The sequence below is a fragment of the Ambystoma mexicanum genome, chromosome 2q (assembly GCF_040938575.1).
Source record: "Ambystoma mexicanum isolate Mex_15411 chromosome 2q, UKY_AmexF1_1, whole genome shotgun sequence".
Lineage (NCBI taxonomy): Eukaryota > Metazoa > Chordata > Amphibia > Caudata > Ambystomatidae > Ambystoma > Ambystoma mexicanum.
This window is the reverse complement of record NC_090924.1, coordinates 475,636,165-475,663,739: the sequence shown is the minus strand read 5'-3', so window position 1 is coordinate 475,663,739 and position 27,575 is coordinate 475,636,165. Positions and strand designations below refer to the sequence as shown.

General features: G+C 43.7%; 1 protein-coding gene across 2 annotated transcripts in view; it reads right to left on the bottom strand.

Moving 5' to 3' along the window:
* The window catches only part of CARD11 (caspase recruitment domain family member 11), a 1,247,701-nt gene extending 1,230,566 nt beyond the window's left edge, over window positions 1–17,135 (bottom strand). Inside the window, exon 1 of one of the 2 annotated variants that reach the window (XM_069647590.1) lies at window positions 16,872–17,135. The gene's annotated coding sequence lies outside the window, so the exon portion shown is untranslated. The remainder of the gene's footprint in view (window positions 1–16,871) is intronic. The other variant, XM_069647589.1, reaches the window with a different exon arrangement.
* Between the last annotated feature and the right edge of the window lie 10,440 nt (window positions 17,136–27,575).

Below are 27,575 nucleotides of genomic sequence, written 5' to 3'. Positions count from 1 at the left end.
TGAAGGGCTTCCATGAGAAGAACTATGAATGGAAAATGTGTCCCCAGAGAACTGGCATTAGGTGATCATAGGAGAGGGGTTCTGCCTACGTGCCCGGATTCTCTGCTGATAACATTAAAAGAACCTGCTCGCTCAACAGTCGGGGATTGAGATTAACCTATTTCTATAAAGAAATTCCCGGAAAGATCTTGATATATTCGTTTTAAACTGTGTAGGGAATTCAATCCTGCTTCATTTACATCCAGTGGAAAAGTCTGGAGAGAAAAAGTTGCCACTGAAAAGTGGGCGAGGAGTTGGTGTGGCCAGAGGAAGGATTCAGGCGCTGCAACAATCTAGTGTTTTCCAGTTCTAACCCTGTCGAAAAGGATATAGAACACTTTTATTTAAATGCAATGCCAGCTGCGGCACCAGCCTCGAAATGCTAAGAGATCAGTTATTTCCATGTATTTTCTTCATATCTCTGGAGCAATCTGCGATTGCCTGAAACACTGCCACTTTTTAGAAAAGGGACCCCTTGTGAGTAGCCAACACTCTTCACTGGCCTTCCTTGCAAAGTTTTCTAGCTATATTGTAGAAAGGGATTTGCATTTTCAATAAGGTGATGTCAAAATAGAATGATTGATGAATCTATTAAAACCATCCGAAGACCTATGCCATCATTGACCCGTAAAGGATGTGTAAATCACGTCTCATTTTCAAGGTTTGCCTGCTTTGAGTGATGATGTTTAAATCCAAATGGTCTTTGTATCTAGACCGATCACCTTGGTGCTCTATGTACTTGAGTAGGCTCAGTGCTGTCATTTGGGTTTATTGATTTATTTATTTGAATTTATAAAGCACTTTCATCTAGGCAATGTACACAACTAAGTAAAAAAAGATCAGTTATAGGATGAGAACGATTTACAAAATTGATCAAAAAGGAAGAACAATTTCATTCAGGAGAAGTGAGAACATAGGTGTTAACAAGCAGTAAAAAAAGAAGTGAATGTAGAAGAGGATTGAACAGAGAAAGGAATACCATTGTAGAATTTTGGGGGACAGAAGTGAAAAAGAGATTGTGCACCAGGAGGACAAGGAACTAAGAAACAGAGAAGAGAGAAGTATCCCAAGTGGGAACATAAACTGACTCCAAACAAGACGGATTAGTGGGGGCAAGAACGCAGGCACATTTAAATGCAATGCAAAGGAAGCAAATCTGGGAACGGGTATGAAAAGGGAGGCAATAACATGCAGCTAGATATAGGCCAATATGGGAGTGGTGGAGGGAACAGAGCAAGCACATAGCAGAATTAAAGAAATACTCAAGGAGCAAGTGCATAGAGAGGATATCCCACGCAAAGAAACAAACAGCAATCAAGAAAGGTGGGTTGAGATATGATTCCCTAGCAACAGAAAGGCATATACTGATACCAAATATGTTGACAGTTGTTCTTTCGTTTCACCGACCACAGTTTATTAAAGTATTTTTTTGATGAAAATAAATTTAAAAAAAGGATTGAACGTAATTTTTTTCTATTTGGGTGGTTCGCCCAAGCCTTCACAAAGTCCCTGGCCTTCCCTATATTAATAAACCTACCACATCCCCCTCCCGACCCCATGTAATCCCTTAGCCCCCTATACATATCGATTCGTTTTTTCAAAGTGTTTACTTTGAAAAAACGTTATCAGGTAATAATGTTGCCATGAAAAAAGTCGCCAGGTTGGTGACTTTAAAAAAAAGAAATGCATAAGTGATGCACCCTCCAGGCTATCAAACACTTTCCCCAAATATTCTAGGATTTGAGGTAATAATATATAATTATACTCCTCCTGGAATATTTGGGGAAAGAATTTTGGTAGCCAGGAAAAAGTTGCCAAAACCTGACGACTTTTTACTGCAACATTATTACATGGAACCGAAAAGAAACCTGTCGATGAAAGGACGTGATACTGTTGACAGTCGGGCGTCTTGGAATGCTTCAAGGGTAAGTAAATATACACAAGTGGTGTAGTTCAGGGGAAAAGGACTTTGGAAATTGTCACTAGGGTTGTCCCTCTCTCTCTCGTCTCCTTTCAGTTACCCGCCAAACTAGCCCAGGTGTCAGTACCCTTGGTTAGTGCTGTGGCTCTGAAACCCCTATTGTCTACTCACGTAGATCTAATGCTGCAATGGGTTCCCAGAAACATTGGGTTACTAACATCCTCAGGACTTTCTATCTGTCCCGACCCCACTCCCTTGCATTGGGAAATCAATAAAGATGGTCTCTTCTTCTTAGGCTGTATGTTGCCGGTACTCCCTCACACCTACCCATTCCTTGTGAAAAGCAGGTTCCTTCTGTGTCTTTGACCCTTTCTCCAGTGATTATTTCTGTTTGCAAGGTTTCCAGGGATATCTTCAGCTTGCTAAACTCAGGGTTGGTTGTGACATCTAGTATGGGGCGGCCTCCTCCCTTGCACTCCTGGTGTGTCTCAATTTTTTAGGTCGACCTCAAATTCCCACAATGTCACCAGGCAGAGCTGGCTGAATACCTCTCCTTCCTGGAGCTGAAGGGGTTTGGAAGAATGATCAACCAGCAAGGATTGATGTTACTGATGTGTTGGAAAAGATGAATTACCATGAATAGTACATAATGGGGTTGTGGCTGGAGTCAGTGTGCCAGAAGGAAATACCCAATATAATTCTGTTTAATTCCACATGGAGGTCAGCCTCCACTATTACCTTTTCATTAATGGGAATTTGGTAATTATGGGTTCATCATCCTTCATAGGATGTCTCCCAGGGAGATCTTCTTGATCGGACATAGGCCTGTTCAATAAAAGTGTGGAAGACCGGTTCACAAACTCAGATTCATGATGGTGGTTGCCTGTATGTGAAACCCCTCCTGTCTGTTTTTTCACCTTCAGGTCCCATGTTCCAGAGGCTGCTGGTGACCTCTGTACCGGGGTCTCTGGTGGATCCTACTGCTGACACCACATGTGAAGGGCAGTCACCAAAAACCACTTGAACATCTTGAAATACTTCAAGGGTTTTGTTTGTTGCTAAAGTAATTTTTAGATACTGTATACCTTTGTCTTTAGGTTTCAGATTTAGGCTACAGTCAAACATAGGGGATTAAAATATTTTGAAGGGCAAATCTTTTTTCTCCTAGAATATCTCTTGACTCTCAGATAGATAGGTCCTTATTTTCCCCATCTTTGGTTTCATTAACAATGCATACACAAATGTTCTTGGATACTCCATGCAGCACATTTATCATACCATCTTTTGCTTGGGGGATAAACCTTACCAGAGTTTTTCCAGGCTGTTAAGACAGTTGTACATATAGTGTTTTACATTTCTGACACCTCAATAGCATGCTTGGAGTAAGGGGGACATGACACTGAAGGAGAGATGGCTCTTCTTTATATTAGAGAAAAGGCAACTATCGATTGTGCTCGCAGCCAGTACAGTTTGGGATTGGTGCATCTTATTGTTTTGGATTTGTTATTGTTTCTGCACCCTTATACCTTCTAGCCTGGCTTTGGTGCAATATAATGAATAAATAAAAAAAGTAGTTTGTCCGTACAGCAAAACAGGTCAAAATTCCAGTAGTAGCTGAATTTCACAGCAGAATAAATATTATGAATAGCGATGATTTTGAGGTGAAGCGCCTAAGTAACAATATTTGGAACATGATAGGATTCTTAGACGATTAAGAATGTGTGTTTTCTCAAATGCAGAAGATGATGAAGATGATGAATTAAGTAACAGATGGGAAGAACACCTCAGCAGTAGATCCAGTAAATTGTTAGAAATGTTAACAGAACATGCGGACAAAGTACCCAAAAATGTGGTGAACCCACCCATGCAACTTTTTCTTCAAATTAGACACTTACACTAAAGACTCAATGCAAATTCTTGACATAATGAGGACTGTGCTTTGGGAAAAAGAATATATACAAGTCACATATGATGTATTGTATTATAAGTGTCATTTATATGGCGCCTTTTACCATTATTATAGTACCAGGAGATGGCTTGAGTGCTAGGGACTCGCTATGTGTTCAGCGTTCCTCAATTTGTCATAGGTCTTCGCTGCATTCTGATTTCAGAGGTGTTGAGGCGTGTCCTTGTATAGGTAGCAGAGAATTAAGTGAACAGCATGACCACATTTTGTCATAGTCCTTGCAGTATTCTGATGTGTGCAAGTAGCCATGCCTGCGGCCACTGTCCACCGGATTGGTGCGTTATACATACCTAACAGAATTCAATGGTGATTTGTTGTTTGTGCGCCCCTTCAGGTAATTGGCTTCTTCTGTTGATTCTTGCGGCTGCGATGAAATGGTTAGCAACAGCTCCAACTATTTGCAACAAGCGGACCACAGGTTGTACTTCCAGGTTCTTCTAGGCAGATAGCGTGGCGACTCTACCCAGAGGTCGAGCGCTTACTGAACCTTTTCAGTTGTTACCTTTACCATGGGCAGCCCATCCTATAGTTCATGCATGTGCAATAACTGTCCATCCCCCCATGTCTTCCAGAGTGATTCCGGGGCTGGTTATTGAATGCCCTCATGAAGTATTGCATGGGGGCTCCCCAAGTGGTCTACTTGCGCAAGAATTGGTCATGGCATACGTCCTCCCATGACAATTCCCTGCATTGCATCCTAATCTATCTGATTGCAGTAGTGGTGATTCTATCACAATCAATGTCAGTGCGATTTTCCTGTTTTACCATACATGCCAGGTGCAGTGACTCATCAATCCTGTGACATTTCATATATGAAGGGCTGTTATTCAGTTAGTGGTGCTTGTGGGAAACTAATTGGTGTATGATTCTGTGTGCGGTGCAATGCTGCCACAAGAGTTTCTGGCATCACCAGCTGCTCAGAGGTTGGGGTCGCCATGAATGCAGCCGGAACCACCTGGCGCTGAGTGTTTCTAGGTTTGGATTGGGAATTGGAGTTTTAAACGCAGGGAATAATGGCCTATAGTTTGATTTGTTGAGGGCGACCGCCCAAATGTTGAGATCTGAGTACCTATGCTGTTATTTTCAAAAACCAATAAAATTGAATTAAAAAAAAAAAGAAAATAGCCAGGTTCTGAAGACTTTTTTGAAGGAAAGGTAGTTTTCGGTGTGGCGGATGTGATGAGGAAGAGAGTTCCAGGCTAGGGAAAGCCGAGCCGCCAACCATGGTGGAGTGGTACGGGGGAATAGAAAGGAAGAGAGCTGAGCCCGATCTGAGGTTTGCATGGGGGTTGGTAGTGGATGATTTTGTTCTGAAGGAACTCAGGTCCTTTATTTTGGAGGGCTCGGTGGGTGTGATGCACATGGCTTTGACGGTTGCTCTTAGGCTAAGAGGAAGCCGTTGCAATATTCTTAGTGCGGGCTGATGTGTTCTCTGGGCGAGAGGTCAGGAAGCAGTCTGGCTGCTGCTTTTTGGATTCATTGAAGCTCTTTACACATCAATCGGACATAACCTGGCCAAAGAAACAGTACGTTTCTGGTTAAAACAGAAATCAGCCTCACATTACATGTTCAGCAAAATCCTAATAGAAATGCTGGAATTTACACTTTCTAACAATAACTTTGTGTTTAATGAACAGTACTATAATCAACCCATGGGGCTTGGCCCGGGAGCTACATATGCGCCGATCCTTGCAAACCTGTTCATGGGCCAATTTGATACCACTTATGCATTAGCAGCAAGCAAAAACAGTTAGGAAAGACAGTGTGTCTTTGGAAAAGATACACAGGCAATATTTTTGAGATATGGAAAGGAAGTCTCAGAGAATTAAAACAGTTCACCTTGAAACTCTATCACCTTTCTTGACCCCAAAATACAAATTGTCAATAATGAAATTACTACTCAAACTTTCCATAAACCCTCAGAGGTTAATTCCATCCACATATTACTAGTGGTCACAAACATAATGTTATATGCAATATTCTGAAAGGTGAGATGCTAAGAGACAAACGGCTGCCCATCGGACTGGTGCCTTCCAAAAAGAGGTGGTAGGTTTGAAAGTCCCAGCAAGCAATTCTTTCTACTTCTGGACTCATTTTAGTCTGGTTTTCGGCCATCCCATGGAACAGAAACAGCATGTTAACCCTACTGATCATGCTTCACCACTAGGTTGCGTTCGATATCGTTAACTTTAAGATTCTATTGTCTAGCTGACTGAACTCACTGGCATATCCCAGAAGTCCCTTAACCGGTACAAATCTTTCTTAACTGACCGGACTCAACAGGGTAAGAATTTCACTATTCTGATCTAATTCCAGTCTCCTCTGGTGGCTCCAGAGCTCTTCCCGGTCTTTGCTGATCTTTACTATCTACATATAACCACACTTGTGTATTTTCCCAAAGTTTGATCTCCATTATTCTATGCAGACGTGCATGCATGTGTACAATTGCACTGATCTCCTTCAGTCCATTGTGGACTGCTCCTCTGATGTGAGATGCTAGAGGGCGCTCAACAAATTGCAACTTAATCCTTCTAAAACAGAGGTCCTACTCTAGGGCCCAAAAAATAGTTGGATTCATCATAGCTTCGATCTTGGCCCACATTGTTTAAACTTTCTACGTGTCTTACCCAGAAGGTAGATATTCTTGGCTGTATTTGGAAATCTGATTTGGAGTGTGACTCTTGGGTGGGGAAATAGTAAAGTATATTAATTTCCATCTCAGATTTCCCTGTACAAGGCTTTATTTTTTCCCTGGGACAGCTCTACCAGTTGTGTTTTACTCTTTAATTAATTCCAAATAGATTGTGGAAATGCTGTACTAAGAGGGATCTCAGAGAAACAACTTTTAAGTTTACAAACTGTGCAAAATGCAGCAGTGAAATTACTTTTCAAGTACTGATGTCTCTGCATTGGTTATCGGTAAGGCAGACAATAACTTTTTTTGGGTCCTCGCCTGAACTCACCCCAACTCATTAAACTGCGTAAATTCAACTTACCACCCAGTTCTCTCTTTATGATATACAAATCAATGCCTCTTAGCGGACCTGCATCCCACTATGTTCACAGAGGTGACAAGCGTTCCTCGGTCCAGGGTCCTTGTTTATGGAATCTACTTCCCACTGAACTTTGGCTAGTTGATTCCTATTTGCTGTTCCGTAAAAATCTTAAAACCCATCTTTTCAATAATGTATGGGGTTTTTTCCAATTTTTCATTAGTAAGTGAAAAAAAGATTTTAAACAATCTTTTTTTTAAAAGGCTGATTTAGATAGAGCGTTCAAAGACCACTCTGAGGGGTCTTCCTAAATCAGACTGTCAGCACCAACAATGCACATAAGTGCGCGCATGGGTGATGCATATGAGTGCACGCAGGGGCTGTCAGGCATGGGGGAGTTGGAAGAGGGAAGGCACTGGAAGACCACGTAAGTGTTTTGGTATGTTTGTGTGTGTGTCTGCATGTGAGTAATGTTTGAGGGGGAACTGAGGGGGCAGAGAGCGGGTAAACATGTGTGTGTGTGTGTTTACATGTGTGTGTGACAGTTAGTGTGTCTTTGGTGGGTTTGGTATAGGAGGAATGCTTTGTGTGGCGAAGGGAGATGGGGAAGAGGAAAAGAGAGTGTGGGGGAAAAAACCCAGATTATCAAGAAATTCCTCCAGTTAGGAAGGGGTGGTGGCAGGCAAGGGATCTCATTCAAGGGTGAGCGAGGTTGGGGGGCTCATTTAGTGTCATATTTCCACATATTGAGGTGCACAAAATCGGCTGATAAAATCTGTCTTTTTTGTGTTCGTTCTTCAAAAAGCAGACAAATCAAATAGAACCTATTTTTCTTATCCAGCTTTTTTACATATGATTGAATAATGGTAATATTAGTGCCCAGATGCAGTTTAGTGTACTTGATTCCTCTTTTCTAGTGGAAATGCACCTGATCAATAAATAAACTAAACCAAATCACTGTGCATACACCATGCAACTCTCCCTAAACCATGACGACCTACCACACCAGTGCCCGCAATGCCAATAAAAGCGTTACAGTCTCCCATTTTACCATGACATGTCAAAATGCCCTTTTTTGAGTCCTGCCAGCACATGTCGTCTGGTGTCCCATGCTTGTGTGCAAATTGTGACTTGAAGCTTGAGCCGTTACTAGCCCAAATAGGTGTACCTTGTATCAAACCTGGAAATGCCTGCTTATATAGTCAGAAGGCATATTCTGTTTGCAGGGACTTCTGCTGCCCTTCTACTAAGTTCTTCCATGAATGTCCATGCAGAACCCTGAGTTGGGGCAATGCTTGACTTGCCACCAGATTTCTGATTGCTTTATTAAGCACATTTATATACTAAGCACCACCCAAGTCGGTCTATTCTTCATTCTGAATGAATTATGGGATGCCCACCTCAGCTGCCATGGAGTTTTCCTACAGTGGTTTTTATTAACAGAATCTGGGGAAATACAGGCAATTTTACACCTATCGAGTGCAATTGAAATGTACAGAGCAAAGAGTTCAGCAGCGTGCAATGTGCAGACTTCTAAAGAGGGCATCACTTAAGCTGTACATTTGCTAGGTTTTTAAGACTGAAATAATTTGATTAATTTCTTAGTTTATTTTAATGTAGGCTTGTATTTTTCCTCTAGCTGTTCCCAGGGTATCACCACGCTGGTCTACCACACTCTCGCTCACTCTATCTGTCGCTCTCTTTGTGGGTGTTGCGTTGTCAGGTGCACATTTGTTAGATCCTCCCCAGCCATTGCATTCAGCAGCAGTGCCACGGAAGAAAACTCGGATATCTAGAAAGAGGGGCAGGAGATGCAATGTTTCTTTTTGGTTAAATATAGAATGAGAGAAGCAAGCACAGGGGCATCCTCTGGGGTGGTGACTGGCCTGATATTTGGAGTCATGCATTGTCATTGCATTTGGCCTTCATGTCACCATCACATTGAGGGTGCATTGCTCACATGGAATGAGTTGATGAGGATGCAAATAGGCTCTCCTGGGTACTTAGTTTTTGATAAACCTTGTAAAGGAGCAGAGCACATCTGCAGGGCCTACCATCATGTTTGTAATTTTCTGTTTTGTATTAATTATAAGTGTTTGTGCAAACTATAACAAATTCAAGAGATCTGCTGTACTACCAATCAATCAGTAGCCATCGTGCAAAATGAAACGCTGATGTGCTACTCACAGAAGAAACATATCATTGGTTTAGTCTTAACATGTGTCTTTCCAAGAAGGAAAGACATTTTGAGAGACAATACTGTGTATTTTCTCAGCAAAAGAAGCTACTTTTTAAAATGTTACAATGCTCATTTCTACTGATCAATTCCAGTATATATTGGAGCCATAATAAGAATGGCACACATGTCCTACTGCGCAGATTGAAGCTCTGTGAGGGCCCTTGAGAAGACCTGCAAGGACTTTGGCAAAGCGTCAGGGCCAAGATCAACTGCACAAAGCCAGAGGCCATGCTCTTTGGAGACAGGAACACTGCACACGAGCCACTGTCCATCCCCATCAGGCCAGTCCATATGAAGATCCTGGGAGTGTGGTTCGGACACAAAGGTACAGAGGCGATGTGGGAGTGGTCAAAGGCCAAGCAGAGCCAAAGCCACTCTGGAGCCTGCGGAAGCTGACCATGGATGAGAAGACGCTGGCCCTGAGGAACGACATGCTACCAGTGCTCCAGTAGATGGCCCAGTTATGGCCCGCGCAGAAGATGACAGTAGAGAATATCACCTTGATGGGTTGCCAGTCAAAGGATCGACAGTAAAAGGGTTGACAGGTCAAAGGATCGACACGAAAGGGTCGACAGGACAAAGGATCACATTTTTTTTTCACATTTTTTTTGGGGGGTCCCCCAACCCCTTTTTTTTGCAAAAAATCACTTTTTTCCAAAACGAAAACCTAAAAAAATATATATAATTTTTAAAAAATTCGATCCTTTGTCCTGTCGACCCTTTGGTGTCGATCCTTTGTCCTGTTGACCCTTTTTTTTCGATCCTTTGACTAGACACCACCTTGATGGTGTTCTATTGCATCTGGAATTCCAAGATGGACTGAGTGAAGAGGGACACAATGTACAAGGAGCACAAAGAAAGGAGGGAAGGGAGTGCTGGTCAGCCCCACCATCCTGAGAGACTTCTTCACATGCAACTGCATGAGGGTGACACTAAAGAGCAGCAACAGGAGTCACATGGGATTACTGATGGTCCGCTTCTTCCTCCTGCTGGTCTAGCGAAGACTTGGGTGGGCAGAGTGGAACACCAGGTTCCCATTCAACTATACAGCGCCCTGGTACTAAGTGGAGGCAGAGGGATTTGTGAGAGACTTCCAGGTGCAGACGGCGACGGTAGAAGCCACGGGCCATCTACTCATGCATCCGTGAGAGGGATATTTGCGAGCAGATCGGTGCCCTGCCCTCAGCGATGGCAGAACATGTGTGGGAGAAGATCCCAAGCCACGTGCAGCAGATGAACAAGCTCAAAGACATAGCCTGGGTGGCCGTCCAGGGAGGTCTCCAGTGCGAGTCTTCATGCACGCCAGAAGACTGAACCGCTTCAGGAACTGCCCCAGGGGATGCACAGCAAATGAGACGGAATAACACCTCTCCTGTGACTGCACCTACACCAGAGATCTGATGAGGGACCTGTCCACGGAACTAGGGAGTCTGATCCTTACAACAAACAACACTGCTGAGTCAGTGTTGTACGGATTGTTCCCAGGGTCCCATGTACAGCTAAATATCCAGGCCTGCTGGCAAATCCTGCGCTGCTTTAAAGATGTGCTTCTCTTTTCCAGGAACCACCTAGTGGTGGGGAAGAAAGAAACATCGACCGAATACTGCTGGAGGATGAGCCACAGCCTCGTAAGGTATTATGAGATCATTGACAGATCAGACAATGACAACGATGAGGAGGGGTGGGCAATGTATGCCTGAAACCTGACCTGACCTTTCCCTGCACAAGAAAAAGGTCCAGGGCAGGCCCTGAACATGCATTGTTGAACCGAGTGTGATTGTAAATGACAGCAGTTCCACCAAACCTATTCTTGTGCTAGAAAAACGTGCAATAGCAGAGTGAGAAAGACTAGCACCAAATTGCAGGTTGAGTGGAAACACCATACCTGTATTTTTGGCTTTTTTACCAGAACATGTTTAATAAGAGAATAGTTTTTAATTTGCTTTTTGACTGGATTTACCTTTTGAATTCTAATTGGACTTTTTGAAATTCCATTGGCGGAGTGGGACGGTTTTAAAGGGAGATGAGGAGATTAAATTATATATATTTTAAAATCTGCCAATTCATTGGGCTCTGGTGGCCGAGCTTCTTGCTTCTGGAGATGGTGATTCCTCTCCTATATGAGGAGAGTCTCACATTCTTTTATAGGAGGAGGGGCCAGATATCAGGGTAAGGATGTCTGGGTGCACGTTCAGTTCAAAAGGCACAGATTCTCTTGGGAAATCATATACATTTGGGATCATTCTTGTCAATCGTGGAGACAACCTTTGGGCACCACAGCAGCGCCAAAGCTTGAAAGATCTACAGAAAGCAGACTAAAATACCCACCAAGTTCCATTCCAAAGAAGATCTTAGTCACAAAATAGGAACATCATCTGAATAAGCTTATATCGAGAGTGATGAGTAACTGGTAAAACCTACTGGAGGCAAGTGTTTCAAGCACCTTCAGGATCCACAAGCAAGCGGATGATGAATCTCATGGACTGCCGCCACCTGTGCAGGGATATCTATTATCTATGCAGAAGTGTACACTAATTCGCTGCATATTTGGCTTTGTTCAGGTTGAGACCCTTCAGTGTTTGAGCAAGATACTGATATGCTTGGTTAAAACTGCCAATGGGTGGCAGGAAAAACAGTGTGTACAAATACAGTCCACCAAAGGCAAACCAATGGAGTCTTTCCACAATGGGGCTGGACTACTCAGACTGCTAGACCTGCACTCCAAGTTCTCTAATGGCTGATTCGGGATGCTCAATGAGGACGCATACGGTTTGTATGTTCCCCATGAGCTCCTCTGTCTGAAAAGTAGTATCATTTAAGAACTAGAAAAGGCTTGATGCAAAACGTGGCCAGCTGCAAAACCTGACGTATGAAGTCATTTAAAAAAAATCAAAACTCACCAACACACAAGGTTGGACTGACGCTGAACAGAAACATGTGCACAAGAGGACGAGTAAAATCCGAATGCTTGAGTCTAGGGACATGTCTTGTCCCACTTGGCATCCATAGCTGACTAATTGGCTAGCCTCCTTGTGCAGAGCCCACTCGCTTTCCTGCTATACATACCTGCATACCTATAAGATACATTACAATTGCTGTCACTGGCAAAACATTCAGAATTTGAGAGGCAACTGGCATGAAATGGGTTACTGGCCATCTTCATGCGTGGCAGTGCTTTCTTATTTACTAAACATGTCTTTTTTATCAAACCGGAAAACTAGCCTACGGTGTCTGCGTGGGAAGGCCAATGCCACAAATCAGAAGTCATGAACGCCTACGGGCGCCCATCATTATGCATTGCTCACGGATGACATAACTATGCAACTCAAGTCGGCACATAGACAAGCAATAGGAAATGAAAGCAGATAAGGACGGCTAGCTAGGTCATACCTGCCTGCTTAATTTTTGCTGCCGTTGTCTGGGGCCGCTGGACAGATTTTACAGTAGCGCTTACTAATTGCTTGCTCTCCTTGGGAGCCGAGAAGTGAGGAGGCTGCCAGGAGCAGGGGCTTCTGCTGCTAACGTATCGACACCCGCGTCTCCCCTAAGGACGATGGCTGTTAAGTACTTCAGAGATAAGGGAAATGGTGGGGATCAGGGAACACTGAGCAGAAGATACACAGGCCTCTGGGCAGAGGCGCACTCTGGGAAATGGAGCTAGGCATTTGCTGCCTGTTGTAATTCCTAGGTTGATTCGTGCGTTGCATTTGAGTTGGGAAATGTTAATGTTAATGATAAAGGACATTTGTACAGCGCTCTATCACCACCGGAGTGGTCCCCTGGCGCTGTGGCGGCTCTGAAAAAAGGGAGGGAAGGTGAGTTAGTGGGTGGAGGCTGGAAAAGTGCAAGAGTGCAGTGATGTGCTGTTGGCTGCCTCTGCCCGGTGGGTCCGTCGGCTGGGCCTGGGGTGTATGCGGCCGGCAGTCGTCGTGTACTGATGTGCGAGTCTATGTGTGTTTATTGTTTTGTTGTTGCAGTGTAGTGAAGTTAGTGTGGTTTGTTGTGCTGGAGGTTTGTGGTTGTGTTTGGAGTTTGAGAGGTGTATGCAGAGGAGGAAATTGTTAGTGGTATTGGTTAGTTGGCATCTCGATCCTGAATTGACCAGTTGGGCTCGCGTAATCTAACTCGATGGGGTGCTTGGGCACCCTGAGTAATAGCCCCTGCTATGTAAGTGGCAGAAGAGGCATGTTTCTGAGCTGTGCTACATCAGAGGTGTTTTGTATTTTTAGTTGTAGGTCTAACTACATTTTAATGTATACCTGCACCTTAAATTGGAATACTTTTTCTAATTCTAGTTGTGGAATTTCAGTCTGCACGTGTGCTTATGCTATATCCTGCCTTGGGTGTCTGACGGGCTGGCTTGCATTCTGGGTAACTACTTTCCAGCATGTTGAGGTCATTCGCCATGTCAGGTCTCAATGAGTCTAGGCAGGATTTGCAGACTTCCCCGCTCTGTGCCTTTACCGGCTTTTCCCAGTTCCAACCCCACTCTCCCTGTGTTGCTGGGATTCCATGGTGCACACACTCAGCCACAACAGGAGAAAACATCTGCACTGGTAGTAGATAATGCATTTCCTCTTTCAAAATAAATTACAAATGATGCAAAAAGACAGCTTTAAGAAAATTAAAGTGCTGAAAAAGACTTAGGGCCCCATTATAAGTATGGTGGTATTTTGGTGGTAAATCTGTCAAAATACCACCAAACGGATTTACCGTTACCGCCGCTTGGTCTGGCGAAATTACCACTGGATTACAAGTGGCGTTAGGCAGTGTTAGTCCCAATGTATTGCAGTCTATAGGGTATTACGGTAGAATGATCACTGGCAGTAATTCTGCCAGCGGTAATTCCGATGATTTGGTCTTTTTTTGGCAGTAAGGCAGAGGAGGAATCACCTCCAGCATTCTGATGGAGGTTTTTCCTCCACCTTACCTCAAAACCCGTATTTCAGCAGTGTGGTAATGCAGCTGTAGTGCAGTGATCCTTTACCACTGAATTACCACCATTTTTGGCCGCACCACCGAACTCGTAATGAGGCCCTTAGTTTGAACAGAGTCATATGTTTGCTTAAAAAATACATTTGCTTAAAGACTGTACCTTATTACATAAAGTTCCCCTTGTTTGAATGTGATGATTTTTCAAATGTGCTTTTAAAACCTTTTATCTTATATCTTGTTTTCTTCTCGCAGCTACTGTTGGATTTTCTCTAAAGTGTACCCACAAATGTCAGATGTATTTGTGTGTCTCTATTATAAATGGAGTGCCCTTTACAATGAAAGTAAGGACATTTCCTCCAATGAACCCACTAATAAAATGCTTCATTGAAAACGCATTTGCGAGAAACTCTGAAAGAGAAACCACATAAAATGAAGACCGGCGGAAGGTTTTAGGTGAAGGAGAGAGGGGCGTGGCCATAAGAGAGCCATCAGCACTGAGGGACAGAGTTTACCACATATGGTGGGCTAGCCTTGTGCTGCCAAGCCACAATTGCACACACAGTGTCACCTCGCGGACCTCGGGCCACCGCTGGTGGCCAAGTCATGGGAAGCAACAAGGCTAATTATTGTCCCTGGCCGCTAAATATCCACAGGTTAAGCACCGCCTCTGCCCATTTCCCAACGCAGAGCGCAGTCTCCACGTGGAAGCGCTGCTGTCCTCGCCTTTCTGCTATGCTGACATGGGCCCCAACTATCCACAACGAGCGGCTTTGTCTCTGCACGAATGAAAACGAATCGGCCCAGGAACACACAGAGCACGTGTTTCGAGGTCGATAACACACTCTGAATCCAGTATTCCGGCACCATCTCGCTAATATGGATCCATGGAGCAGGTGTCACAAATACAGGAACACTTCAAAGCTCCATTATGTTGCCCTGGTAACGAGCTGTGTTTTCTGTGGCTCTCTGGGTTTAAGTCAAGGAACCTACTTGGCAATACTTCTGCCTGTGCCACCAACAAAAGTAGATAACTGTAATCTCTGAAGGTCGGGAGAACATTTCCATAAGGAGCACAATGAGAAAAAAACACTATTGCCCTGGCTTTGGCACGGGGTACCGTTGCCAGACCTGCAGGGCTTTAAGTGGGCAGGGGCCTACGGGGTTAGAGTACCCACAGCCTCCAAAAACGTTTCCTCACATGGGACACTCTTACTCCGCCATATGATTCTAACATTAAGAGCCTGTTGTTGCACACAGGTGACTCGCGGTAGGGACAACGAGATTAACGTGCTGTGAAAGGAAAAAGTGCAGGGAAGACTTCGGGCTGCTAAAGCATGACAGACAGCGCTTGACACCCAAAGGTTAATGTTCTCTAAGTGAATTTATATGTGTAGTTTGCCATCACTTTGCTGTTAGGGCATTATCATAAATGAAATAAGCAAACATGCCAGCGTGCATGCATCATGAGCTCACAAGGGTTGCATGCTTGAAGCACTGTTGGAGAGATGTCATATTTAAAAATGTGTTTGTCTTCCCAAAATGCTCTTCGATTTTATGCAAAGCACCAATAATCTTACATTTGTGCTATGTGTCCTCCTCCTTTCAGAGCTGCCTGAAGGTGCATGGAGCCTCATGGGGGTTCTGGGTGCCCCTCCCCCCGCTACCTCCCCTGAAACACCTGTGTGATCCCCTGATCATAAAGGAGATTCTCCCTAATGCCAACACCTGTTGGTGATTTTCTGGGTGTATCATTGATGGTGCACAACATGAGCCCAGCCTTGAACCTCATAACTCCGCAAGCCTACTGCCTGCCCCACGCCAAAGAGCTAAAGCAGGGTAAAAAGTGTCGGATGAGTTAACACCTACAGGCCTGTGTTTGGCCAGCAAACACACATTTAAAGAGATACAGACTTTAGTTTGAGACGACTGTTGCCTTCCTAGGGAATATGTGCATACTATTAACCAGCCCTTGCAAGGGGTGGGGGGGGGGGTGACAGCTACAGATTCTCACGGGAGAGGCAAAAAGAAGGGGAGCTGAAACCCTAAGTGAGCACTTAAGAAACACTGTTGAGCACACTGTACTGTGCTTCGGTCAATAAGGTACAGAAGGAGCACGATTTATTCACCAATTGAATTGCTACACCCTGAATGATAATGATATGTTATTTGTATAGCGCCTTAATCCAAAGCACTTTACAGAGCACATATTTTACATAGAATATCACACAACCGAAACTGGTACTCAATAAATGATATGATATGATGGATTCGAGGATCGAACCTCTATTGCTCCATGTCACATTGCTTGCAAGGCGAGCACGTAGCCCCTGTGCTATCCACCTGAGAAAGGCATTCATTTACAGACAGCAGCTAAGCTAGAAACTGAACCGCAGGGAGTTATATGCACAGCATGCAGACAAGACAACCTGTGACAGTGCTGATTGACCCAAAACACATGTGTACTAGGCCTCAGGATGTATTGCTTGTTTGGGCAGGTGGTCCTTGCCTTAGCCACCCGCTCCTCCTTTTGGCCACACCCATCACAATTTGGCCACACACGCCCTTCCAAGAGACTTGCCCCATTACATTTCAAATCCCACTTAATGCACTGTAGACCTGGAATTTCATTTAGAAAACGAATGCCACCTGGGAGTTGCAGTAGAAATCAGCTGAATACATTGAACGTAAGGACCTGATTAGGATGGTTTGGGGCGGCGCAGCTTCTTTGCATCTGCACGCGCCAGAGAAACACGCGGCAAAACGGAAAACACCTCTTACCGTCAAGGAGTTGGAAAGTCTAGTTGGCTTCGGAGAAGGGATCCGGTGTGGTCACCGCACGCCCCCTTGAGCAATCTGTGGCCGGCGGATTTCTTCCGCAACAAGAACCGCCGTAAAGAGCAGCACGCGAGCCTCTCATTCCTGCGCGTGGACCCACTGATAGCCACGAGCCCGTCTCTGCCCTCTCGCCCCCCTCAGACACTGTGGCCCCATCCTTCCGTCACACTCGCCGGAAGCCGACTCTCACCATCTTTCACATGTGCAGCCTCTATATTTAGCGCGCGGGGAGGTGCTGGAAGGCGCCCAACTTCCCCTTTTGTGCTTTGCAGATACTGTGGGTGATTCTATATTTTTTTTTCAACAACAGATATGCAAAAGGAGCTAGAAGAGGAAATGACCGCTTAGTGTGCGGCTGCATGGGTGCTGCCAGCGAGTGCCACCCCGGCTGCTTCTCAGACAGCCAAGCAACCATTGCATGAACATCGGGGGCTGTCTGCTTTCTCTTTCCTGTGTCATGCACGTATGGAGATCGCAGACACAAACAGCGGGGCATTCTTAGATTCCGATGAATGTGCCCAGTCCAGGGCCAGCTGCACACTGAGCCAATCAGGGGAGTTGCTAGCTCTGGAAAAGACCAGGCTAGCTAGTCTTTTGGCTGTAGCTCCTGAGATTCTATCCGGGGCTACAACCAAAAGGTCAGGGGCTATAGCCCGCTTTGCCCCCCCTAGCAACGCCACTGGAGCCAATTACATGAAGCTTCATAAGTCTCTGAGAACAGTGAGGGTGAAGGAGGGGTTTGTTTGTAGTTGGGGGGGGGGGGGTATTGGAATGGAAAAGGAACACAAAAATCACGTGGAGGATTTTTTGGCAAGCCAGGCATTGATTAAAATGAGATGAGTCTGCGGCATGCATTTTAGGACATCTTCCATCCTCCCTCTCATGCTCTGACCTTACTCCTCATGTGTCCCACTCACTCCTCAGTCATCCTATTCATCAGTGGTGGAAATTGATACAATTTGAAGGAGGATGGGGGCGTGGGGGGCGTAAAGTTTGGAGGCGGAGGCAGACTTCTGTGGAGGCGGAGCTGGCAGTTCCACTCAATGAAATGTTCAAATTAATAGTTTTGACTTTGAATCCTGAAGACATGGAGCTATGAGCAGTGTTTAACCGGTAAGACGGGTAAGCCGGTGCCATGAGTGAGGCGTGCAGCTCTGGGAGACCTGGATTGCCTCAGTGCCTTAGGTCCTATGCCTTGCTTCGTCTTGCCTTAGTGCCTTACGTCCTATGCCTTGCTTCGTCTTGCCTCAGTGCCTTAGGTCCTATGCCTTGCTTCGTCTTGCCTTAGTGCCTTAGGTCCTATGCCTTGCTTCGTCTTGCCTCAGTGCCTTAGGTCCTATGCCTTGCTTCGTCTTGCCTTAGTGCCTTAGGTCCTATGCCTTGCTTCGTCTTGCCTTAGTGCCTTAGGTCCTATGACTTGCTTCGTCTTGCCTCAGTGCCTTAGGTCCTATGCCTTGCTTCGTCTTGCCTTAGTGCCTTAGTGCTCCCAAACTTGGCCAGCGCCACAGTGCCTCAGTGCCCCAGTGTTAGTTGTGCACGTGCCCCTAGTGGTTTGTGTTCCGTGCCTGTGTAATCAATGCCCGAAAGGTCTGAGTGTGTGGCTGTGTGCAGTTCTGAGAGCCTGAGGAGCCGTTGGAGTCCTTGCGGGAGTCTTTCTACTGTGCCAACTGCTTGGAGGAGGGTCGTTGTTAAAACCTGCCCCCCGGTGCAGTACTCGGTATGCAGCTGTGTGCAGTTCTGCAGTGTTGCCAGCTCTGGGATTTCTCACCAGACATCTCCTACTCATGACCTCCTCTTGCACTCCACCCTCAATCCCTAAAAGAAAAGATGAAGAACTTGGGCTTGTAAGTTTTACACATCTGTTTGGCTCACTGTGCACTGTTTCTAAGGATACGGGAAGGCCGTTGACTTTGTCTTTCACTAGCGGTTTCCTCCCCACCTAAAACTGATTCCTCCTGATATTGACACTGAAGCGTTGTGCTGGTAGCTCCTTTGCAGCACGCATTGTGAAGCCTGCTGCTCTAAAACAACCGGGCACAATGGATCATCTGACAACTCAGGTGTCCTCTCTTGACGAGGTACTCGATTCTTTACATTTGGAAGACCAGGCCAATGTATCATTGGACATGCCAGCCAAGAACACCAGACGTGCAATTCGTGTATGCCCTCAGAGAACTGTGAAGTTGGGGGGGACCCTTGAAGGGATCTGTGGATAACACCAAAATGACTGACTTCAATTCTCCTACTAATAATGGGACTCTCCCAAAGCATGATGTAATTTATTTTTATGATGAACTTACCGAGGAACTCTCGAAATCACTTGCTTGCCTGTGGTCCAAAGCCATTGCAAGCATAGTGAATGCACCCACCAACGCTACGTTGCCACCTTTAGATGCACTTACTGCGGCGCCCAAGGCAAGTGTAATTGCCTCTTCTCTACCCTGTACTTTTTGCAGCCTTGCGCTGCTCAACACCCAGCAAAAGGGACCCCTAAGCACGAAGGAGGTATTTGAAAATGGGTCACAAGCATGGAATGTGGTGAGCTCGACACCTGACACTGTCTTGCCAGCAATTCCGATATTCTTCTCGTTGACTCATTTAAACCATGTTTCTGCGGCACCTGAAAATCCAAAGGAAAATGAGATACCACTACTCCTTAGGAGTGTATCACCTCCAATTGATCTCCACCCAGGAACATTGCTTCGCTCAAAGGGCTTAGCCTCTTCACTGCTTTTACATTCTTCGGCTGAGTTGGACATGGCTGACGAAAGTGGGTCATCGGCAGTGATGTTTAACATTTTAGAGACACTGCTAACGGAGCTTAACACAAAATGCGAGCCAATTGCGAACAAGCTGGACATCCAAGGCTAACCAATAATAAACGTTGTGGTGTCATTTGATACTCTTCATAGTTCATTTGATACTCAGATGTCATCACTGGCGGAGCTTCAATCTCTTATTTCTTCTTCCTCAACCATTACCTACACGAATGACCTGTTATCTTTGAAAACGCCCTTGCTTCATGCGTCAACAGAAAGAGGCATGGGGGTCCTGATTGAGACCCTCGTGGACCGGTTTCTAGTGACTGGCAGGCGAGGGCAACAGCGTAGGACCACCAAACAGGCTCTGATGTACGAGCCACTGCTCGAAAAAAAGAAAAGAATGAGAAAAGAACGCAAGGCTGGTAGGGCTCTAGCTACTGACCCACATGTGTCACTATATACCATCTTTCAAGCTCGCAAAAACAGTGACCCAATGCAAAAGGTAACCCAGGGCCCCCTTCCATCTACTAATTGTGCTGTCTATTCGGGGGAGCCTTCGGGAATCTCGAACTTGGGCTCCGATAGTAATGTTCATCCAGATATTCGCTCCCTACCTATATCACTGGGAAGTACAACTACTGGCATTCTGAAGAGGATTTTGACTAAGAGATCTGAAAGGGTGCATCCTAACTTGACTAAGAAAAAAAGCGCTTGTTTCTCCCAAAACCACCAGCCAAGGCTCACATCTGGAAAGAACACTGGGGAACTCGAATGTGACCATAACTTGGCATCCTTTCCTGATAACCAATCGTTCTCTGTTGGACCTATCACCAACACCTCTGTCCAAACTGAGTGGGGGTTTGGAATTAGTTCTAATGTACCCATTAACCCATAGTCTGTTGCTGCACCCTTCAATACTGAGAGATCTCGGGAGGATAGGGGCAACATGTTCACCCTGGAAGCAAGACAACACAGAGAGCTCCACAGGTTCGATCCCCGGGTCCGCACTCAAACCTCTGGGTTTTAAGGGCATTATAAATAACATATCATATCATATCATCTGCTATCCAGAGTCGGGCCCCGATTGAGCAGAGTATTCCGCTGGTGGTGACTAAGTCTAAATGCAGAGGTACCTCCAAGGAATTACAAATACAGAGCCTCTTCTGTGATGATAGTGGACTGGCTCGAAATCATGCCCATATATTGGATCTGTTTCATGGCATTATTCCTTTGTGATATATTCGGAGTAGTGACATAAAAACTGTTGACATCTTTACTTTACCTTACTTTATTCATTTGTATAGAGCACCATAAAACACGGGGGCGTGAGGGCGCGACAAACACACAAAAATAATTCACAGAATAACCAAGGGTTTGCAATGTGGAATTTTTATTTAAAAAGCAATGTCTTAATCCTTTTCCTAAATATTGCTATAGAATCGAGATCTCTGAGGCCAGGTGGAATATCATTCCATGCTTTAGGAGCTGGTATAAAAAACGCAATTTTAATGACTTGGGTGAGATTACATTTGGAAATTTGTAGCTGGTTTGAGTCATTGGACATCAGCGTTCTAGCATTGGATTTTTTTGTCAATGCTTCCATTAGATAATCCGGGCCTACTCCATTAAGACGTTTATGGGTAATGGTCAGCAGCCGAAACTGAATCCTAGCAGCAATGGGGAGCCAGTGTAGTACACGTATGGCCCCCAAAACATGGGCTCTCTTTTTAAGGCCCACAATAGTTCTAACCAGAGTATTTTGTAGTGTCTGTAGTTGAGAAATATCAGCCTTAGCTGCACCCACAAGAAGACTACTACAGTAGTCAATCTTAGACCCAACAATAGTCCTAGTAACTATCTTGCAGTTGGTTTGGGAAATATAGGGTCTAAATTGGGCCAGTAATTTAATGTGATAAGCCGTAGAAGACATCAGGCTCCCTATGTGTGCTTTCATGTTTAAGTTCTGGTCAAGGACGACACCAAGGTTCCTCACGTTCTTTTTTGTTTCTATATTACATGCAGCCATTGCGAAGTGTTTGTAACTTCTTCCAGTTTGTTTATTGTATTACTTGTGCCTATTACCATCAGCTCAGTTTTTTCTTTATTGAGCAAAGGCCATTTTCCATCATCCACAATTGGATGGTTTCATGAGTCTCATTTAACCTTTTTTCATCCTCTTTTTGTTGGCCTGATATAGGAATTACACATTGGGTGTCATAAGCAAGTTAGTGAACTCTACATTATTTTTTCACAACAAGTAAAAAAAGGCACTGTAAAAATATTTTATAATGATGGTGATAAGCATGCGCCCTTTGGCACACCACACTTTAGAATTATGGGAGTAGCATCTGCATCTCCACTCCATACTCTACAACTTTGTCTGCTCAGAAATGATTCAGCCCATAGGGCTGCATTGTCTGAGAAACTCGCTACCTCCCTTAATCCGGTGACCAATTTACCGTGGTGCACCAGATCAAAGGCGGCAGACACATCCAGCACCATCAATGTTACTACCTGCCCCATGTCCATGTACTCTAGCAGCTGTGATTTTAAGTCCAGTAAAACCGACTCTGTGCTATGTCCCTGTCGGAATCCTGATTGCCATTTATTCAAAATATCGTTCTCATTCAGAAACACCTAGAGTTGTCTGTAGGCCACTGTTAAGGATTTCAATCAGCCGACACACACTTTGGTCTCGGCCTAGTATGTAGCGCACAACTGAGATCTGTTTTGCCTTATTTTATGCAGATTCAATTTTGAGATGGTACACAACTCGTATTCCACCCCCTTTTCAAATACCTCTGGTCACAATGGACCATGAACCAGACTGGTTGGTAAAATACAATACTTATTTATTTATTTTAAAATTGAAAATAAATCATAATATTTTTAATATTGGGCAGGAATCACCAATGGGGTGATAATTACAATGGAACTGTAAGCCATGCACTTTGCTTAACCTTCTAGTGGAATATATACAAAACACCAGGGAATAGGAGCACTTTTTGATTTAGGAAAGATAGAACCCAAGGTAGCATTTCCCCCTGCAATGTTCCCTCAACCCACAAATACTTGAATTCTGAATGGATAGAAAGACACATCAGGTAATCAGGAATAAGAGGCAGAAAACAGAATCAAAATCCAACCTTCCCTCACCAAATAAGAGTGGGAAACCGATTTTAAACCCCTTGCAATGTTATGAAATGACACTCGGAAATGGACAAATAAATAATTAATGTGCGGGTAAAATGTATGCAACATCCAGCTGATGTGTGTAAAAACTGTATGGAAAGGATTACTATGCAGCAGCTTTCTATTGAAATCACAAAAACCTAGCCAATTATATAGTAAAGCAGACATGAATTTGTATTGTGTGTTTTAAGATCAATAGCAGAATTGTCTTTTGATGTTTAATGAAAGTCCTAATTTCCTGCAGCTATTACTACCTAATAGTATACCAATGTTATGATACAACAGGGCAGAGAGGCAAGGACTCCATGCTGAATTCTATATCTAATTTAGTGGTCAAATGGTTATTTATATAGCTCTTTTGGCAAAGCGCTGTACATAGAACATATTTATCACAATTACCACCAAACCAAAGTCAGTACCCCTTTATCGACCTCGAAAGGATGAAAGGCTGAGTTGGACTTGCCAGGATTCGAACCCGCAACCCACAGATCACACAGAGATTGCAGCAACGAGTGCTCAACTGGCTGAGCTATCTTATTGGCTAATATCCTTCAGAGGTTGGTTAACTAAGTATCGACTGAGGTATAATGATCACAGTACCTAGATGTATGATGAACCATTCATGAAGCGCTACATAAAGTTAAATATCTACCTGGATTATCACAGGGACAGGTTTTGGTGAGTTTCTATTTCAATTACCAATGTAACTTATTTGTTTGTTTTTGAACAGCGCTTGTACTTTCTTGAGAGCCAGGCTTTGGATGTTTTATTTGTAGTCTTGAAGAATTGAGAGGCTAGAACACCTGTGATCAGTGTAATGACAGTTACTCACCCTTGAGCAAAGACTCTGCTGCCACTGACCATTTATAGTAATGTACCCCATTGACTGAAAGGTTGAATGGATGTAAAGTAAACTGTGCATAGTCATCATTGTAAATTAAATTAGAAGTGTAAAAATGATCTGCCTCTGCATGATTATGCACACAGCGCCGGAACTCGGCAAATAACAATTGTGCAATACTGGTTTGCTTTCACTGGAAAAAAAAGCATAACTTGTTAAAAAAAAAGAATTCTCAATTGCAACTTAGTTTTCCATCTTATTAATTATACAATCCTAAAATTCTAGGAAAACATGCACAGTGCTTCTGAAGCTGAATGAAAAGAAACCATTCCTTTTTATCAGTGTGCAGTTTATTTTTTTGAAAGGCTTCCGAGAAATTCATTCTGTTTCAGAGGTGGCTTGCAATTACATCCATATGGATAAAAATCACAAGAAGGCTTCTGGTTTTTGTCAAGTAACCTGACCTTTACACTGCCTTTTGCTCTAAACCTGTGTGTAAATGTACCCAGGAAAATAATAAAGCTGGCATATTTACAAGATTTTCATGTGTAAAAAGGCCTAGTACTCGCCTTATCTGGAGTCCTTGATGTAAGTATAAAAATTTGCGTTGGCAGGATGGATACTTTCCTTGTAATCCCTGATTCTTTATAATTTCTGTCCCCAAGGTCTCATTGAATTCTACCATGTCTTAAATGAAAGCCCATAAAATCACTTTTAAACTGCGAAATGTTTACATTTTTACAAAGTTCTGCTGCAGAGATAAACGTCTTTACATTTGTATTCATAAATAGTCTTTGGAAGCAAATGGCAGTCCTTTGTCTGTCACTGGACCATTTTTTTTTCTTTCTTTAGCTGCCACCAACTGCCATTTCCTCCAGAGGAAGGGTGGGTTTTTCCAGCTTGATTGAAGGTTTATTGCCCCTTCCCCACTTCACTTTCCCTTATCCTGGGAGTTCCATTATCAGGGGGTTCAGCCCAGACCAGGTTCTGTCCAACCTAGTAATTATCACTGAGGTGTTAGTATCTACTGAGAGGTCCTTTTGTTTCTGTCATCCTCTCAGCACACACCCAAACGTTTATGGTGGTTCCCTTTCTTGGGGGAAGCTTTAGCTCTGCCAACTGGAATAACCTGTTTTTGGAAGCTTGCAAATCTAGGCAAGGCAGTTTAAAACCTTTATTTTATCATATTAGATCCTGAATTAAAACAAGCCTGTTGCATAAAATAGCTCATGTGTGTATTTTCACCAGCAACAAACCCCTTCACATGGCTAGGAAATGGTAGGCTTTCATTCAAGAGTTTACTTTTCAAAACAGGCATTTTTCCCCTTAAGTCTGCAAAGCCCATTTTTACATGTGTGGTGAAAAGCTGGCATTTCTTTTTAAATTCGGTTTTGCATCTCCATCAGATTCCCACACTGTTCTGAAGCCATAGTTATTTCTTGTATGCAAGAGTTTTGTTTGAAGCACAGATGCATTGAAATTGACATGGCCCAGGTATCTGGAGTTCCTTTGAACTACTGATCTTTGATACTTTGTGAAGAAAATGAACACTTTTTCCCGTGCGGGTAAAAGTGGAGTTCCTTGTTGATTTTTCTCAGATTTGATTGGACAGGGCCTGTCATTTAGAAATCATGCCTGGTTTTGCTGAAGCACAATGAGATATACTGGGCATGGCAGGGACTTATTAATCACAGTCGTTTAAGGAAGAACAGATGGAAATAGCATCAGCAGCATTATTTTAAAGGTGAAAAAGTGCCCTTTTTAATGGCGATTTTGGGCTGTCAGCATGGCAGTGCTGCCTTTTCACTCTATTTCTTTTGTACATGTAAGAACACACTGGCACGCTCCCTCAGTGTGTCCCCTTGTTCCATCCTGCCCAATGTGTGCTTGGCAAGACAGTGCAGCCTTCTTTTTGTTCCTGAAAAACACAGTTTTAAGGCCATGGTGCTCACAGTAGCCAGTGCAACTATTTTGCTGTTTCTGCGCAAATGCAGCATGGTTTTGGTGAAATTCTGATCAGTGGGTAAATGTAGCCCACACCACACGGTTCAAGATTTTTAACAAAAACACTGTATTTGTGATTGGATGATAATTTAAGGCTGTCTGTGGACAGAGACCAGGTTTTTTAATCTGTGAGTTGATCCACGTATTCTTTACATCATCAGGAATATGATTCTCCTCAAATGATTTGTTAATAAATTCACAGAGTGCGCCTCCAGCTGTTGAGTGCATTCCTAAATTACCATAGCTGGGAATTTGTTGGTTTCATGTTGGTAATAATTTCCGCCAATTCAGTTTCTGAAATGAATTTAAAGTTAAGCAGGAGTTCATGACATCTTAGTTGCTGGCTGGCCTCGTCTATCAATGTATTATCTGTTAGCATATGGGTTCTTTTGTTAGCTTCGATATTCCCCTTAATTGTATCCATTTATACCATCAGTGCCTTTTAAATAGTCTTACACCATGCATCATTCTTTACAATAATATCTGTATTAACCTTACACAGCTTTTCCAGCTCTTTTAATACTTTAAAAAGTAATTTAGCACTTGACTGTGCTTTGGTAATCCTATTGTCATAACAATTCCTTTTTTCTACAATCACGGCTTGCCTATGCTCGTTAGTTGCCATCCGAAAGCCCTCCTTCTCAGATACACTTTGTATTAAAACATTTCTGTTTACTAGCTTTTAGCTTTTGTAATTCAGTCGAGAACCACAGGTTATTTTTCCTCTCTACCACTTGCTTAGTTTTCTGAGGAGCAAGTGCATTGGAAACTTCTTGCATCATCTGTTTATATATCCCTGTCATCTCATCAGAGGTTGTGAGATTCATATTTTTTTTCTACAGTGAAATTAGCTATGGTTCTAGTGCTTTGGCTGTAAGAATTTTCAAATTCCTAGCCATTATAGAAGCTTTTCCTTCCATTTTTAGTGTAATGGGTTTCCCTGTGTTTACTATGCAGTGTATAAAAAAGTGATCTGACCAAGGGCATGGAAGGATACGTACATCCCTTATTTTAGTATTATGTGAGGCTAGCCAGTCCAGTATATTTCCTTTTTCATGGGTCGGCATAAGAACATGATTATCTAGAGAATCTTCCAGCCTCCTAGCCATAGGGTCATTTTCATTGCCCAACCAGAGATTTAGGTCTCCAATAACCTTGCTCTAGTGTTAATTTTCAGTGAGGGCAATAAAATGATGCTTAATTGGTTAGCAAAGTCTGGCATGGGGAATGGAGGTCTATACACTAACAGCATATTTATAGTGGTTTCCGCATTTGTCCTGATCTTAATCTAAATCCCTTCACTAATAAGTGACTCTCCCTCCCAGACATCCAGACAAACCAGGTGCGGGAGCGCCGGCGCTTGAACCCAAGCAGTCTGTGGCAGTCAATGCTGGACGGGGAAGACGTGGAAGCTATGACTTATTCTATATTCATCTCACGGACCTGGTGTATCTAAAATATAGGTATACTAGACGGTTTGGGCTTTATCAAGGCTGCTAGGGCCAGACTAGATAATAACAGCAACAAGTTTGCAGCACAAGATAGCATCTTAAGGAATAGACAGCAAATAGATATTGTTTCCTCACCAGGATCTCACACTACTCCTCTACCACCTATGCCCCCAGGCTCTGATCATTCCTGTGAGGTTGGTTTTAAGGTCCACAGGGATGATAATCCCACTGTTAAACCATTGCTTGGTACGTGGCATAGGAATGGAATGAAGAAGTATCAGAATTTAACACCTACCAAACATGACTGCCTACAGCAAGTAGCAATGTGTACTGAGAAAGATGTCCCAGCAGACAGCTTTAGTGTCGTGAAAGGGATAGGAGACAGGGATAATAGTAG